Here is a 14518-nt window from a genome sequence, read left to right on the forward strand (position 1 = left end):
TCCGAATCCTTGGCATTCCGGAAGAGATGGAGGGCACTGACCCAACGGAATTTGTTGAGTCCTTGTTAATGCAGGAGGTAGGGGCTGGCAAACTCACGCAGGGATTCTCAGTTGAGAGGGCCCACCGCTCCCTACAAAAAAGACCCCCACCGGGATCACACCCACGCCCGATGATCGTCAAGATCTTGAATTTTCGTGTTAGAGAGACGATACTCAAATTTTCAAGGGAAGGAGGCGAGATTAAACGCAATGGCTCCAAGATCGTTATTTACCCTGATTACACCCCACAAGTGCAGCGCGCCAGGAACTCATTTATACCAGTTAAAGCTCGACTACGTATGCTTAACCTTAAATATATGCTCCTATACCCCTCGCGCCTCAAGATACTCTACAAAGGGAAAGCTGTTTTCATGGAGACTCCGGCGGCAGCCATCATGTGGATGGAGCACAATAATCTGGCTGAGGGAGAGGAACACGCCATGACGCCCAAATGCTGAATATAAATTTGTTTTTTCGCCGTATTGATCAGTTAGTTTTTCCACGGACGGGAGCTCTGTGGATTACTCATGGGCATTGTCACAACCCACCCCACCCCAATCATTGGTTACCTATTGCCACCACCACATCCACACCTCACGACCTGGATGGGCCAGTGGGAAGCGGAAGCCCCCGAGCGTTGTCCTCCCAGTACAGCTGCTGGGGGCAATTTACAGTTGTCTTTTGTGTTCAATCCACCTGTTCGAGTGGAAGTTAGAATTGTTCATAAGTCTCCGTTTGTTACATCAACACAACAATCCAGGTCACCTGAGAGATCGCAATGTGCATTGAAGCTGACCGGTCTAGGGGGCAATTGCTCAACTCACAAAGCAGGCTTGAAGATGATTAGGGCTGACATGATCTTGACACTCCAACTCCTTTTTCAACATTATGTCTGCACGCATTAAGATCGTTACCTGGAACGTGAGGGGCCTGGGCACCTACCTTCGCCGCAACAGAATTAAATCCTATCTACACAGGAAGAAGATAGGGCTGGCTCTACTACAAGAAACTCACTTAACTAAGGAGTCCGCTGCGACGCTCCAATCATATTGGGGTGGACAGGGGTTTGGGTCCACGTATTCTAAATTTGCTAGAGAGGTGTTCACCTGGATTAGCCCTCAAATCCCCTTCCAACTTACTAAGGCCGAATCGGACCCGGAAGGAATGTACGTGATACTCTGGGGCCACATCGAGCAAACCGAAATATGCATTGTCAATTCATACCTTCCCAACAATAACATACCAGTGCATTTAGATATGTTGAACACGAGGATTGCACATTATAGAGATGCATTCTTTATCTGGGGAGGTGACTTCAATTGCGTCAGTAACCCTGTGCTTGACAGATCTGCTCCTCCCCTGGGAGGCCCGTCGGCCGCTACTTCTGCTATGAATGCCATGCTGAACCGTCTAGATCTGGTGGACATCTGGCGGGAGCAACACCCAGGAGATCGTGGCTACTCCTTCTACTCCTCGCCACATAATCTTCACACTAGAATTGACTACCTCTTTACTGGCAGAGAAAGCTTTTCCCAGATTGACTCTTCCAATTACTTGGGCTGCACCATTTCTGATCACTCTCCCCTGGCAACTGAATGGAGCATCACTGGACCCAGATCTCCTATACCTACATGGAGGATGCCTACAGAGGCACTAAAGGATACAGCGTTCAGGGAAGATCTTAGGGAATCCCTAGAGAACTACATAAGGGAGAACAAGGATAGTGTTGAACACCTAAGCACAGTGTGGGACGCCCTCAAGGTGGTTGTAAGGGGAGAGGTCATAGCAAAGGCTGGGGGAATGAGGAAGCACCTAAGAACCGAACTTGAACAACTAGAAACTGAAATAGAGCAGCTCGAATCTGACACCCGTGGTTCCCGACAGCAAGAAGACAGGCTCATCCACACCAGGGCCGCCTGTAAGGAAGCTTGGGACAGACTGGCCAAGTTTGATTATACCACCAGAACCAATAGGGCACACGCCCATGCTGACAAACCTGGTAGACTGCTAGCCTGGCTGTGCAGGAAAGAACACCCCAAACACTCAACTACAGCCTTGAAAAGCGCAGATGGCACGTTGCATCGGACCCAGCAGGGCATTAATGACACTTTCAGACCGTTCTATGCACAACTTTACTCCCACAATGATATGGTGCCCCCCGATGAGATCTCAGACACCTTGGAAGAAATCGGATTGCCCCTACAACCGCTTGCACATAAGGAGGCTCTGGATGATGACATCACCAAAGACGACATAACAGATGCTATCAAGTCTCTGGCCACTTGCAAGGCTCCGGGCAGTGATGGGCTGCCCACCGAATTCTACAAAACCTACGAATCAGAATTAAATCCATTGCTGCACGAGGTTTTCCTAGAAGCCTATGAGTTGGGAATTCTGCCTGTGAGTATGCGTGAGACTTTGGTGGTTCCGATGCTCAAGCCCGACAAACCTGCAGATAATTGTGACTCCTACCGCCCTCTTGCGATGCTCAATTATGATGTAAAAATCCTTACAAGCATTCTAGCTAAGCGGCTGTCCAAGGTAATTGGAGGGGTGGTACATCCCGACCAGAATGGCTTTGTGCCGGGCCGCAACACCACCGCCAATCTTCGCAGGCTCCAACATGTATTGTCACATTCCACCCACGTAGGGGAGTCTTATGCACTGCTTTCTCTGGACGCCATCAAGGCGTCCGATTCTATCTTCTGGGAGTGGCTGATTGCGGTGCTTTGTGAGTTTGGCTTTGGAGATCGATTCATTAGATGGATCACAGTCCTCTACACTAAATCACGGGCACGAGTGAAATCTGGTCGGCTCATCTCTGCGGCATGGGACATACAAAGGAGCACCAGGCAAGGTTGCCCGCTCTCCCCTATGCTTTATATACTTGCGCTTGAACCCATAGCCATTTTCTTCAGGAAGCAATTTTTTGACGCTGGTATAAGGCTTGATGGGGTGGACCACATAATATCCCTATATGCGGATGATGTCCTCCTTTATGTGAGGGATCCACAGCTGAATGTCCCAACCATGCTGGAGGTCCTCGACAACTTTGCCAAGGTATCAGGTATACACTTTAGCAGACATAAATCCTGTCTGTTTCCGTTAGGAGCCCTCCAAAACATACACGTAGATGATCTGCCTTCGCTGGGAATAAGTTGGAGTCCTACCACATTTCGCTATCTGGGTGTCAATATCTATCACACGCCTGAACTCATGCATGTCAATAACACGGCGGCGGCGCTACCCCCTCTACGGAGGTCGATAGGGTTTTGGGCTCGTCTCCCCCTATCCATGATGAGTAGGGCATCCATCATCAAGATGATTGTTCTCCCCAGATTTCTTTATGGTTTTCAAAATGTATTTTACTACATTAAGACTCCCTTCTTCTGCCTTTTGGAAAAGATACTTAAAGACTTCTTGTGGGGCGTAGGTAGGCATAAATTTGCACTATCTACGCTGACCCTCCCTTACGAGCAGGGCGGCATTCAGCTCCCTGATCTGGAACGGTACTACCTGGCTGCCCAGCTTGGCTTCGTGGCTAAATGGCTAGCCGATGATGACACCTCCGAAACAGTACTTTTGCAACGCCCAACTGCTCCGATCCAGCTGAATGAACTCATCTGGGCCCCTCAACACCTTGTAGGTGGGATCCCCTTCTTGGCTGTCCTGGGACGACAGATATGGCACAGAGTTAAAATGCTTCTTCATTTGAAGCATGCATATACTCCGGACATTCCGCTCCTGGCCGACCTGTGCCAGAACTCCGTTGACCTTGCCACCATTAGATACTGGGAAAGGCTAGGAGTATACACTTGGGGGGACCTATATAATGAGGGCTCCTTTTGTGACTTCTACTTGCAATCCATCGATGGCATACCTGGAGGCCAATTCCTTTGGTACTTGAAGATCCGTAAACTTGCTCGGACCAAATGGGACACTTGGCGCGATGAACCCGAATCTGACCCCTTTATAACACACCTCTATAGTTTGGGTGATGGGTGGAAACCTGTGTCCCGTATATACAGCCACCTAATCGACAGGCCCAATCCCCGTAGTCAGGATCTAAAACTCAAATGGGATGGGGACTTGGGGCATGAATTGTCTGATGTGGAATGGGGGAGAGCATTGGCGTTTCCTAAGGAGGTATCCAGAAATTCTAGGTTTAGATTGATTCAGCTCAATGTGTTATACCGCTCGTACCTGACACCACTTAGAGTAGCACAGATATATGAGCTACCCCAGCATAACTGCCCTTGGTGTGGTAGAAACGAAGCAAATCTTATGCATATGTTCTGGGGATGCGTCCAGGTCCGACAACTTTGGGCGGAAGTGGAACTACTATGTAGGGGGGCAGGCATGACCAGATATGAGTGGACCCCGGGGGAATGCCTTCTTGGAACGTATCCCAGACTAGCCAAGTTCAAGCACTCCGTTAAGCTTATGGATCTTGCATGCATTCTGGTCAAAAGGACCATTGCCATGGCTTGGAAGCGACCAGGAGGCCCGCGATACCAAGTATGGCGCAAAGAATTAGAACGATAGATTGGGGCGGAAACCTCAGCCTGGGAGGACGGTATTGCCACATCCCCCGAAGACACGAGTCTAGCACTTGAAACCTGGAAGACCCTCACATGGGCCTTACTCAACCCCTCCAATGACGATAAACCCCTTGAGAGACTTGCCCCTATTTGTGCAATTTAACTGCCACAGTGTGCTTGCACTATCCCTAGCCTGAATTTATTTGACCCCTCCCCTTCTTGATTCTTTCCTTTCTTTACCTTTTGTTGACCTTCCTAAGATGTACTTACCATCAACCATCCGGAGACTAGTTGTTTATTGTTTATGTTTATGGATGTTTTCTTTTTATTTAATCATTTCTGTTTATTCGTTGAAAACTGAATGGCTTATTTTAACTAATTCTGATTTATGTCACAGTGGTCACTCGGTGCCACACTGCAATTGTTTATATAAATGCCAATAATGAAATTTGAAAATAAAAAATAAAATCAAAGGGACAGAGCTTTGCCGTCCCTGGCTCCACAGCGCTCCGTCGACCTGCTCCTTACACCAACCGCACCCAGATCATTAATAAGCCACACCTGATTTACGAGCCATTGCCCTTTATGCTGCTTACAATCACTGCAGCTGGCAACGCGCATGTGACATACACCTGTGGCCGTGATCTGAACTGCAAGTCCCCCGTGACTTGCTGGGAATTGTAGTCTTGCCTCCATACTTGCCTTAGGACGTTAAGAAACAAAACGTGTTACTCCTGTGCGCTTCCAGCCCTTATTCCTCACACAGCGTCTCAATGCTCGTGGGCTGTGTGAGCGCTTTAAAAATGCTAGAATAATAAAATAACAGTGGTGCGGCTCTGGAGGGAGGGTTGGTGTACAGTGGTGTGGGTCTGGAGGGAGGGTTGGCATACAGTGGTGTGGGTCTGGAGGGAGGGATGGGGACAAGGTGGTGTGGGCTTGGAGGGATAGGGAAACAGTGGTGCAGGTCTGGAGGGAGGGAAGGGGCATAGTGGTGCAGGTCTGGAGGGAGGGATGGGGCCATTGTTGTGGGTGTGAAGGGAGGCATAGGACACTGGTGTGGGTCTAGAGGGAGGGATGGGTGCTGATTGGTCAGGGGAGGGATGGGGCAATTGCTGTGGAGGGAGGTTGAGTCATCATTGTATGGGTCTTGAAGGGATTGGGCATCTTGGTGGAGTCTTGATCGGAAGGGGGCATTGTTGATCTGGAATGGAGGGACAGGGCATATGATGGGGGCATATCGGAATGATGGAGCATGTGGGTCTGAGTGAGGGCTGGAGCACTCTGTTGGGAAGGAAAGGGGCATCTGGGTGTAAATGGAGAGATAGGGTATGTATGTCTAGATTGAAGGATGTTGGTTGGTGGGAGCATGTGTATGTCGAAGGGATGGGGTAATGGGGTGTGGGTATAGAGACAGGGTGGATGGCGCCATCTGAGTGTGAGTCTGGAGGTAGAGGTGAAGCATATGGGTGTGGCTCTGAGAGGTGGAGCTTCTTGGTGTAGGTATGGAGGGATGGATGTTGGTGTCTTTGTGTGGGTTCGTAGGGAGGGATGGTGGCATGTGGGTCGGGAGGGAGGTGGCATTTGAATCTTGAACATGTGTTTGGAAGGAGAAGTGGGGCATTTGAGTGTGGATTGGGACATGTAGGGCTGGGGTATCTGCTTGTGAGTGGGGGCATGAAGGATCATGAACAGCGGAGCAGCCGGAAGGAGAGCCATGGCCCGACCTCGGTTGCATCGCAGACATGCACTCCCATAGCCCGGGGCACCTCTCACAGAGAGGTCCAGGTGCGTGAGCAACCAGGCGCCGGGGAGCGGGGATTCCCTTCCCCCATAGGGGGGTCCATGACCCAGCAGATGGATGGGGACGCCTGGTAGGGTTGGGTTAACCTGCTGGGGATGTCCCCAACCGTACACCGGAAAGGAAGCCCTGTGCAGCCTCCTCACCGAGCAGCCCGCTGCGCTGGCCGGGGGCTTGCACTTCACTTTCTGACCCGCCAGTGGGTGGGCATTGGTAGGCGCACCCCGGTCAGCAGGGAAGCCCTGAGTGGGGGCAGCCGGGAGCCGAGGGAACCCTGACTTCTCTCGAAGGGCGCTTCCCCAGGCAGACAGGGGCCCAGCACGGCTGGCGCGAGTCCTGAGCCATGGCGCAGAAGGCTTACACGACTGGCATCGAGGTTCCAGCCGCCCACATCTGTGGGCGAGCGATAGCCAGGTTTGCTGACGCAGCAGGTGACCTTCCATCTTGCCCAGGTACCTGGAGCTCGTCCCTGTGCGGCCAGGCTGGGCTTTGAAGACTCTAGCGGTCCCACCCGATTTCCACCCCCCTCCCCTGCCCCCAGCCTGCACTCTCTGGACTGCCTCGCCGTCTGTCCACCCGTCCCCCACCCCACCAAAAGGGGAGTGGAAGGGGTCGGGAACAGATGTGTGTATCGGGCTGGTGGCGGATCGGGCTGGTGGCGGAGCGACCTGCCCCCATCCCCATGGGAAGCGCTGTGCTGCTACAGGGGCGGGCAAGTTTCCCTGGCTGAGCGCCTGGATTATTTATTTTTTAAACCACAATGGTCTCGGCCGAGCTAGACGTGGTGACCCGCTAAATTCATTACTAAGCGGAGGAAAATAAACCAACCAGGATTCCCTCAGTAACGGCCAGTGAAAAGGGAAGAGCCCAGCACCGAAATCCCCATTCTGCGGCAGGCATTGGAAATGTGGCATACAGAAGATCAACTCCCCGGCATCGCTCAGGGGGGCTCAAGTCCTTCTGATCGAGTCTCACCCCGCAGGCAGTGTTAGGCTGGTAGCTGCCTCTGGCACGCCGGGATCAGGTCTTCTTGGAGTCGGGTTACTTGGGAATGCATCCCAAAGCCTGTGGTAAATTCCATCTAAGGCTAAATATGGGAAGCGAGACGGATGGTTAACAAGTACCGTAAGGGAAAGTTGAAAAGAACTTTGGAGAGTTCCAAGAGGGCGTGAAACCGTAAAGGGGTAAACTGGTGGAGTCTGTGCAGTCCACCCGCAGGATTCAACAAGGCAGGCAAGTCGGTCGCCTGGAACGGTGGATGCCCTTTCGGGACTGTGGACCGGCCAAACCCAGCCCCAGCAGAGCGCATTTCCTGTGGCAGTGCATCGCGACCGGTTTGGGAAGGTCCCAGGGAGCAGGTGGCTCTCTGCTCCGGCAGAGAGTGTTACAGCCTCCCTGACAGCAGTTTTGTTGTGTCAGCTGTGCTGAGGGAGATTGACCGCGGCCGTGCCCTTCTCCGGCAACCGTCCTGGCCCCTCTTGGGGGTTGCTGGTGCGGTGACGGGAAATACGGCTCCCGATGCGACGGTGGTGGACTGCTCTCAGTGCGCCCAACCACATTGTGCCGCTGGGTGGGGAGCCCCACAAAGGGTGACAGGGGTCTGAGGAGTCTTAACATGTGCGCAAGTTGGAGGGCCGAATGAAACACTGTGGTACAAAGAAGGTGAGGGCCCGCGTGTGCCGATTGCAGTGGGCTCCTGTTGTGGTGGGCGCACCACCGACCCCTCTCGCCTGCTCTCAGGGAGATGGAGCATGAGAGTCTGTGATAGGACCCGAAAGATGAAGATCTAGGTCTGGTGGAGGTACGTAGTGGTCCTGATGTGTAAATCGGTAGTCCGACCTGGGTATAGGGGCAAAAGACTAATCGAACCATCTAGTAGCTGGTTCCCTCCAGAGGTTCCCCTCAGGATAGCTGGCACACGGAAACAACAGTTTTTTATCTGGTAAAGGGAATGATTAGAGCTCTTGGGGCAATATTCAAGCTTTAAATGGGTAAGAAGCCCAGCAGTGGGCAACTTTGTTCAGCAGAACTGGCGCTGCAGGATGAACCAAATGCCAAATTAAGGCGCCTGATATAGACAGCAGGACTGTGTCATGGAAGTCGGAATCAGCTAAGGAGGGTTCTCTTTTCTTTGTGAAGGGCAGGGCACCCTGGAATGGGTTCGCTCCGAGAGGGGGGGGCCAGAGCCTTAGAAAGCGTCACGGTACCAGCGGCGTGCGGTGAGCTCTCGCTGGTCCTTTTAAAATCCGGGGGAGATGGGGTAAATCTCGTGCCGGGCCGTACCCATATCTGCAGCAGGTCTCCACGGTGAACAGCCTCTGGCATGTTGGAACAATGTAGGTAAGGGAAGTGGGCAAGTCAGATCCGTAACTTTGGTATAAGGATTGGCTCTAAGCACTGGGTAGGTCAGTCTGGTAAGCAGGGCTGGGTGTGCGACGCGGCTGGAGGAGGCGTCACATCCCCCTCCCGCCGGGGGCGGCGCAGACTCTGGCTACGAACCAGGCCCTGCCTGTGGATCGCCACAGTTTCGGTGGTCCCCTCTCTCCGTTTTCCTCCCGGGGTTCAGGCCTGATGTTCTGCCTAGGCTGATGCCTACCAGCTGACTTAGAACTGGTGTGGACCAGGGGAACCTGACTGTTTAATTAAAATAAAGCATCGCGAATGCCTGAGGTGTTTGACATGATGTGATGTCTGTCCAGTGCTCTAAATGTCAAAGTGAAGAAATTCAATGAAGCTCAGGTAAAGGCAAGAGTAACTTATACTCTCTTAAGGTAGCCAAATGCCTTGTCATCTAATAAGTGACGCACATGAATGGATGAACTAGATTCCCACTGTCTACCTAGAAACCACAGCCACGGGTCAAGTCCAAGATGGGGTGCATGTGTCAAGGGGTGCCCTTAGCGGGTCCCTTTCCTCTACGTGGGGGTAAATGCGCTTGCAGTTGCCAGCCTTGAGTTCCACAGTGTTTATGGGTTAGTCCCAGAGAGAAAGGCCCTAATGTGGTGGGAGAAGCTCCAACGGGAGCCTGGCCAGAGCTCCAGGGAGATGGCCGTGCTGCATCCCCCCGCCTTGGTTGCCCATCTCGTGCCTGGTTTCTAAAGTCCCTGAGCCCAGTGGTGGTCACGGGGATCCCCGGTGGGGTCCCCATCGCTCCCCACAGGGAAAGGCTCTAAAGGGCCCCTGCTAAAGCTCCAGGGTGGTTGGGGGGGGGTGCTGGCCACCGGCATTGGGTGCCTGTCTCAACTCTGGGTCGACTGTCCCCAAGCCCGGTGGCGGTGGTGGGGAGCCCCGTCCTTCCCTGGAGGGAAAAACTCTTATGTGGCTGGAGAATCTCTAGGATGGCCCGGGCCAGAGCTCCATGGTGGCCGAGGCCACTGCCCCCACCGGCCTTGGGCACCAACCTTGTGCGTGTTGGTTGAGAGTCCCCAAGCCTGGCGGCGGTCACGGGGTGCCCCGGTGGGGTTCCTTTCCCCCATCCCTCCCTGGAGGGAGAAGCTCTAAAGGGACCCGGCTAAAGCTCCAGGCCAGCTGGGGTGGGGGGTGCTGCCCCCCCTTGACCTTGGGCGCCTGTCTCACGTGTGGGTTGACTTTCCCTCACCAAGCAGGGAGAAACCTCTTATGTGGGGGGGGGGGAGCTCTAAGGTGTCCTGGCCAGAGCTTGAGGATGACAATTGGTGCTGGCCCATGACCTTGGGGACCTGCTGATCCTTTGTCAGACGGGGGGCCAAAGGCCCTTCCCGTCCAGGCCCATTGGAATGCATTGCCGATGGCTGCTCTCCTAGCCTGGCCATCATGGCCATAGAAATGACTGCAAGAACAAGATGGCCGGGTTGCTCTGGAAGTCCTGATGTGGGGTGGGGGTCAATTTAAAAATATTCTCCAGTTGGGTCTATAAGGAGCCCAGACACTTTTGCCGAGAGGTCCCACTCTGTGACTCCGGGTACACAGATTACAAGACAGTGTAGTCCCCTTCCTCCGGATTACTATAGACTGGGTGAGGGGGACCTGTCTGTACTCCTCTTCCTTCTCGCTGCCTGATCCGGGCTCCCTGGCGAAATTACTGCACCTCCAGCAGAGACTGTCCTGCTGGGGGCTCTCTTCCGAGCACCTCATTTGATCGATTTGGTGCACTTGGTCCATCTAGGGTTGGACTGCTTGGCCAGCCTCGGCTGTTTCAAGCAATTTGCTTCCACCTGCCGTGGGTGTTGCAATGGTATGCCCCCCTCGTGTGGGCAGCTCTCCCCACTGAGCAGAGTAAAGGCTGAGCAGCCTGGCAGCTCCCAAGTGGTCAGATCGGAGTGGACTGGGGTCCCCCCGCAATGCACGACACAGGCCCATCTCCACCAAGCACATTTCTCCAGCAGTTCGGAGCGCACGTTCCATGGGGTGCTGACCCCCTGTCGCCAGCCCCCTACCGCTTCAAGTTGTGCCTGAGCCTGGCCTCTCCCACCCACCACGTGGCAGAGCAGGCCAGGCCGCCGGCACCCGTGTGACCAACCTGGTGAACCGCATGCATCAGGGACTCTCTGGTCCTGCAGAAGGCCCCAGAGGGTGCGATGGTCGGCTCTGAGGCGGGCGCGTGGCTTCCCCCATTGCTACCCTCGAGCAGGTGCTACCTGGTTGATCCTGCCAGTAGCATATGCTTGTCTCAAAGATTAAGCCATGCACGTGCAAGTACACACGGCGAATGGCTCATTAAATCAGTTATGGTTCCTTTGATCACTCCATCTGTTACTTTGATAACTGTGGTAATTCTAAAGCTTAATACATGCCGACGATATCGCAAACCTTCCAGGATGCGTGCATTTATCAGACCAAGACTAATCTGGGCTCGCCGGCCCCTTTGGTGACGCTAGATAACCTTGGGCCGATTGCACGTTCCCATGACGGCAAGGATGCATTTGGATGTGTGCCCTATCAACTCTCGATAGTACTTTCTGTGCCTACCATGTTGACCATGGGTAATGGGGAATCAGTGTTGGATTCCCGAAAGGGAGCCTGAGAAACGGCTACCACGCTCAAGGAAGGCAGCATGCGCGCAAATTACCCACTGACGAAAAATAACAATATAGGACTGTTTCGAGGCAAGTCTGATGCCAGCACCCACAGTAATTCCAGCTCCAATAGCGTATATTAAAGTTGCTGCTGTTAAAAAGCTCGTAGTTGGATCTTGGGATTGAGCTAGCGGTTCGCCGTGAGGTGAGCTACCGCCTGTCCCAGCCCCTGCACCTTGGCACCCCCTTGAAGCTCTTGCCTGAGTGTCCTGGAGGTCTGAAGCGATTACTTTGAAAAATTGTGAGTGTTCACCTGAATAGTTCAGCTAGGAATAATGGAATAGGACTCCGGTTCTATTTTGTTGGTTTTCAGAACTGGGGCACTCGTATTGGGGCATGTATTGTGCCGTTACAGGTGAAATTCTTGGACCGGCGCAAGACGAGCCAAAGCGAAAGCATTAGCCAAGAATGTTTTCATTAATCAAGAACAAAAGGCTGAGGTTCGAAGATGATCTGATATCGTTGTAGCTCCGACCATAAACTATGCAGACTAGCGATCTGGCATCTGGCTGCGTTTTCCCATGACCCGCTGAGCAACTTCTGCGAATCCAAAGTCTTTGGGTTCCGGGAGAGTATGGTTGCAAAGCTGAAACGTAAAGGAATTGACGGAAGGGCACCACCGTGAAACCTCACCCAGCCTGGACACGGAAAGGATTGACAGATTGATAGTTCTTTCTCGATTCTGTGAGTGGTGGTGCATGGCCATTCTTAGTTGGTGGAGCGATTTGTCTGGTTAATTCCAATAACGAACGAGACTCCTCCATGCTAACTAGTTATGCGACCCCCAGCGGTCAGCGTTCAACTTCTTAGAGGGACTAATTGGGTTTAGTCACACGAGATTGATCAATAACAGTTCTGTGATGCCCTTAGATGTCCGGGGCTGCACGCGCGCTACACTGAACCAATCATCGTTTGTCTACCCTTCGCAGACAGGTGCAGCTAACCCGCTGAACCCTGTTTGTGATAGGGATTGGGGATTGCAATTATTTCCCACAAACAAGGAATTTTGAGTAAGTGCAGGTCATAAGCTTGCGTTGATTAAGTCCCTGCCCTTAGTACACACTGCCCGTCACTAACGATTGGATGGTTTAGTGAGGTACTTGGATCGGCAACGGCCCTGGCGGAGTGGCGAGAAGACTTATTAAACTTGACTATCTAGAGAAAGTGAAAGTCGTACTGGTTGGGTTAGCCTGCCAGGGACGTCCCCCCACCACAGAGAGGGAGTCCCGAGTGGTTCCTCACCGAGCTGGCCTCTGAGCTGCAGTGCCAGGCAGGGGCATGCTCCTCCATCCTGAAATGCGGGCGGGCGTTGGTGAGCGCATCCCAGTCGGCAGCGAAGTCCCAAGTGGGAGCAACCAGGAGCCGAGGGAAGCCCGGCCGTTCTCCAGGTTAGCCCTGAGCCATGGTGTAGGTGGGCGTCGGTTCCAGCCCACACGTCCGTGAGTGAGCGATGGCCAGGCCTGCTGGCACAGCTAGCGACCTTCCCTCTTGCCCAGGTACCTGGAGCTCAGCCGCATGCGGCCGAGCTAGGGTTTGAAGACTCTAGCGATCCCACCCAGCCCCCCCGCCTATGTTGTCTCTGGCCCGCCTCTCCGTCCGGCCCCTGAAAGGGGAGTGGCAGAGGGGGTCGGGAAGTATGAGCGGGATCAGGCCTGGTGGGCCGGCGGCAGAGTGGCCTGCCTCTGTCACCATGGGAAGCCCTGTCGCCGTGCTGCTGCAGGTGGTGGGCAGGCTTCCCGGGCTGAGCGCCAGGATTTTATTTGTTTTTTCAAAACCCTGATGGTCTCGGCTGACTCCCAAGTGGGGAAGTTAGACGGGGCACTGGGCTGTCTCGCGGCGGGCGGGACAGGTGGCGCTGCCTTCCCCCCCGACCTCTTGTCATAGCAAATTTTCATCCCATTTTAATTCTTCAATTTCGTATGAACTTTAAAAAAAAAGTTTAACATTATATTTATTGCCATTTCAAAGTTTTTAACATTAACAATCCCCTTCCCCTGTCCCCATTCCCTCCTCTGCCCCTGGATCTCTGCGCTGCATATATTCTGAGGTGAATGTACAGGGTATAACGGGTTGTAGTCTATAGTATATCCAATAGTCTTACTCTCTGAGGACACCATTGTTCACGGTAATCTTTGTGCAGGAAGTTCAGGACGGCGTCCCACTCGTTCTTGAATTTAGCGCAATCCCCCCATGTATAGTGTATGTTGCCCATTCCAGTGAAGTGTAATGTCAAATATTTGCTACCCATTCCTGTTCGCTGGGGATCGTGGTTTGTTTCCACTTTTGCGCAATTAGGGAGAGGGCTGCCACGCTAGGACCATATGCTTTCCCCTGTGGTTTAGTCAGGAGTGTGTTCAGCACGTCACTCAGGCCCAGCATAGCTTCTCCATGTTCTCTCCATATTTTGGGACCAACAATGGCTTTCATTTCTTTGTTGACCACTTCCCAGAACGGTTTATTGATGGGGCAGGACCACAAGGCAGGGAGCCACGTACATACTTCTTTGCAGCCCCGCCAACACATCTGTGATACTGAGGGGTATATTTTATGTAGCTTCTCCGGTATTAGGTGCCACTGCACCAGTATCCTGGTCTACATTTCACTGATCTGCATCTCTCTCATCAATTTGAGGATTCGCTGCCACACTTCCCAACACTGTTCTTCAGAGATCGGAAGGGGCAGCGTAGCGTGCCTGCCCATTGTTCCATATAGTGCCACTGGACCTGTGCCTCTGGCATTGGGAATAATTTGTACATTTTACTAATCATTTGTCTATCACCAAAATTAGTTAGCAAGTACCTTTCTAGCGGAGTGAATTCTCTGGTAGTGGATTGTTTCATATCTCGAGAAGAGAGCCAGTGCCGCAGTTCAGCATAGCGGTCCCTATTCTCCCGCAAACACATGGTTTGTTTGCAGGGCTGGAATGACTTAATCTCCTGTCCCTCCGTCATGTCCCTTGTGCGAATGCTGCCCTCCTCTTCCCACCTGGTATATGCTCCTTTCTCCAGTCCCCGGGTAAACTGGGTTGCAGATTAGGGGAGTGAACGGCGATGGGTAGGACATGATCTTTGCTTTTTTAATCATAG

The sequence above is a fragment of the Ambystoma mexicanum genome, chromosome 10 (assembly GCF_040938575.1).
Source record: "Ambystoma mexicanum isolate Mex_15411 chromosome 10, UKY_AmexF1_1, whole genome shotgun sequence".
In the NCBI taxonomy this organism is placed as follows: domain Eukaryota; kingdom Metazoa; phylum Chordata; class Amphibia; order Caudata; family Ambystomatidae; genus Ambystoma; species Ambystoma mexicanum.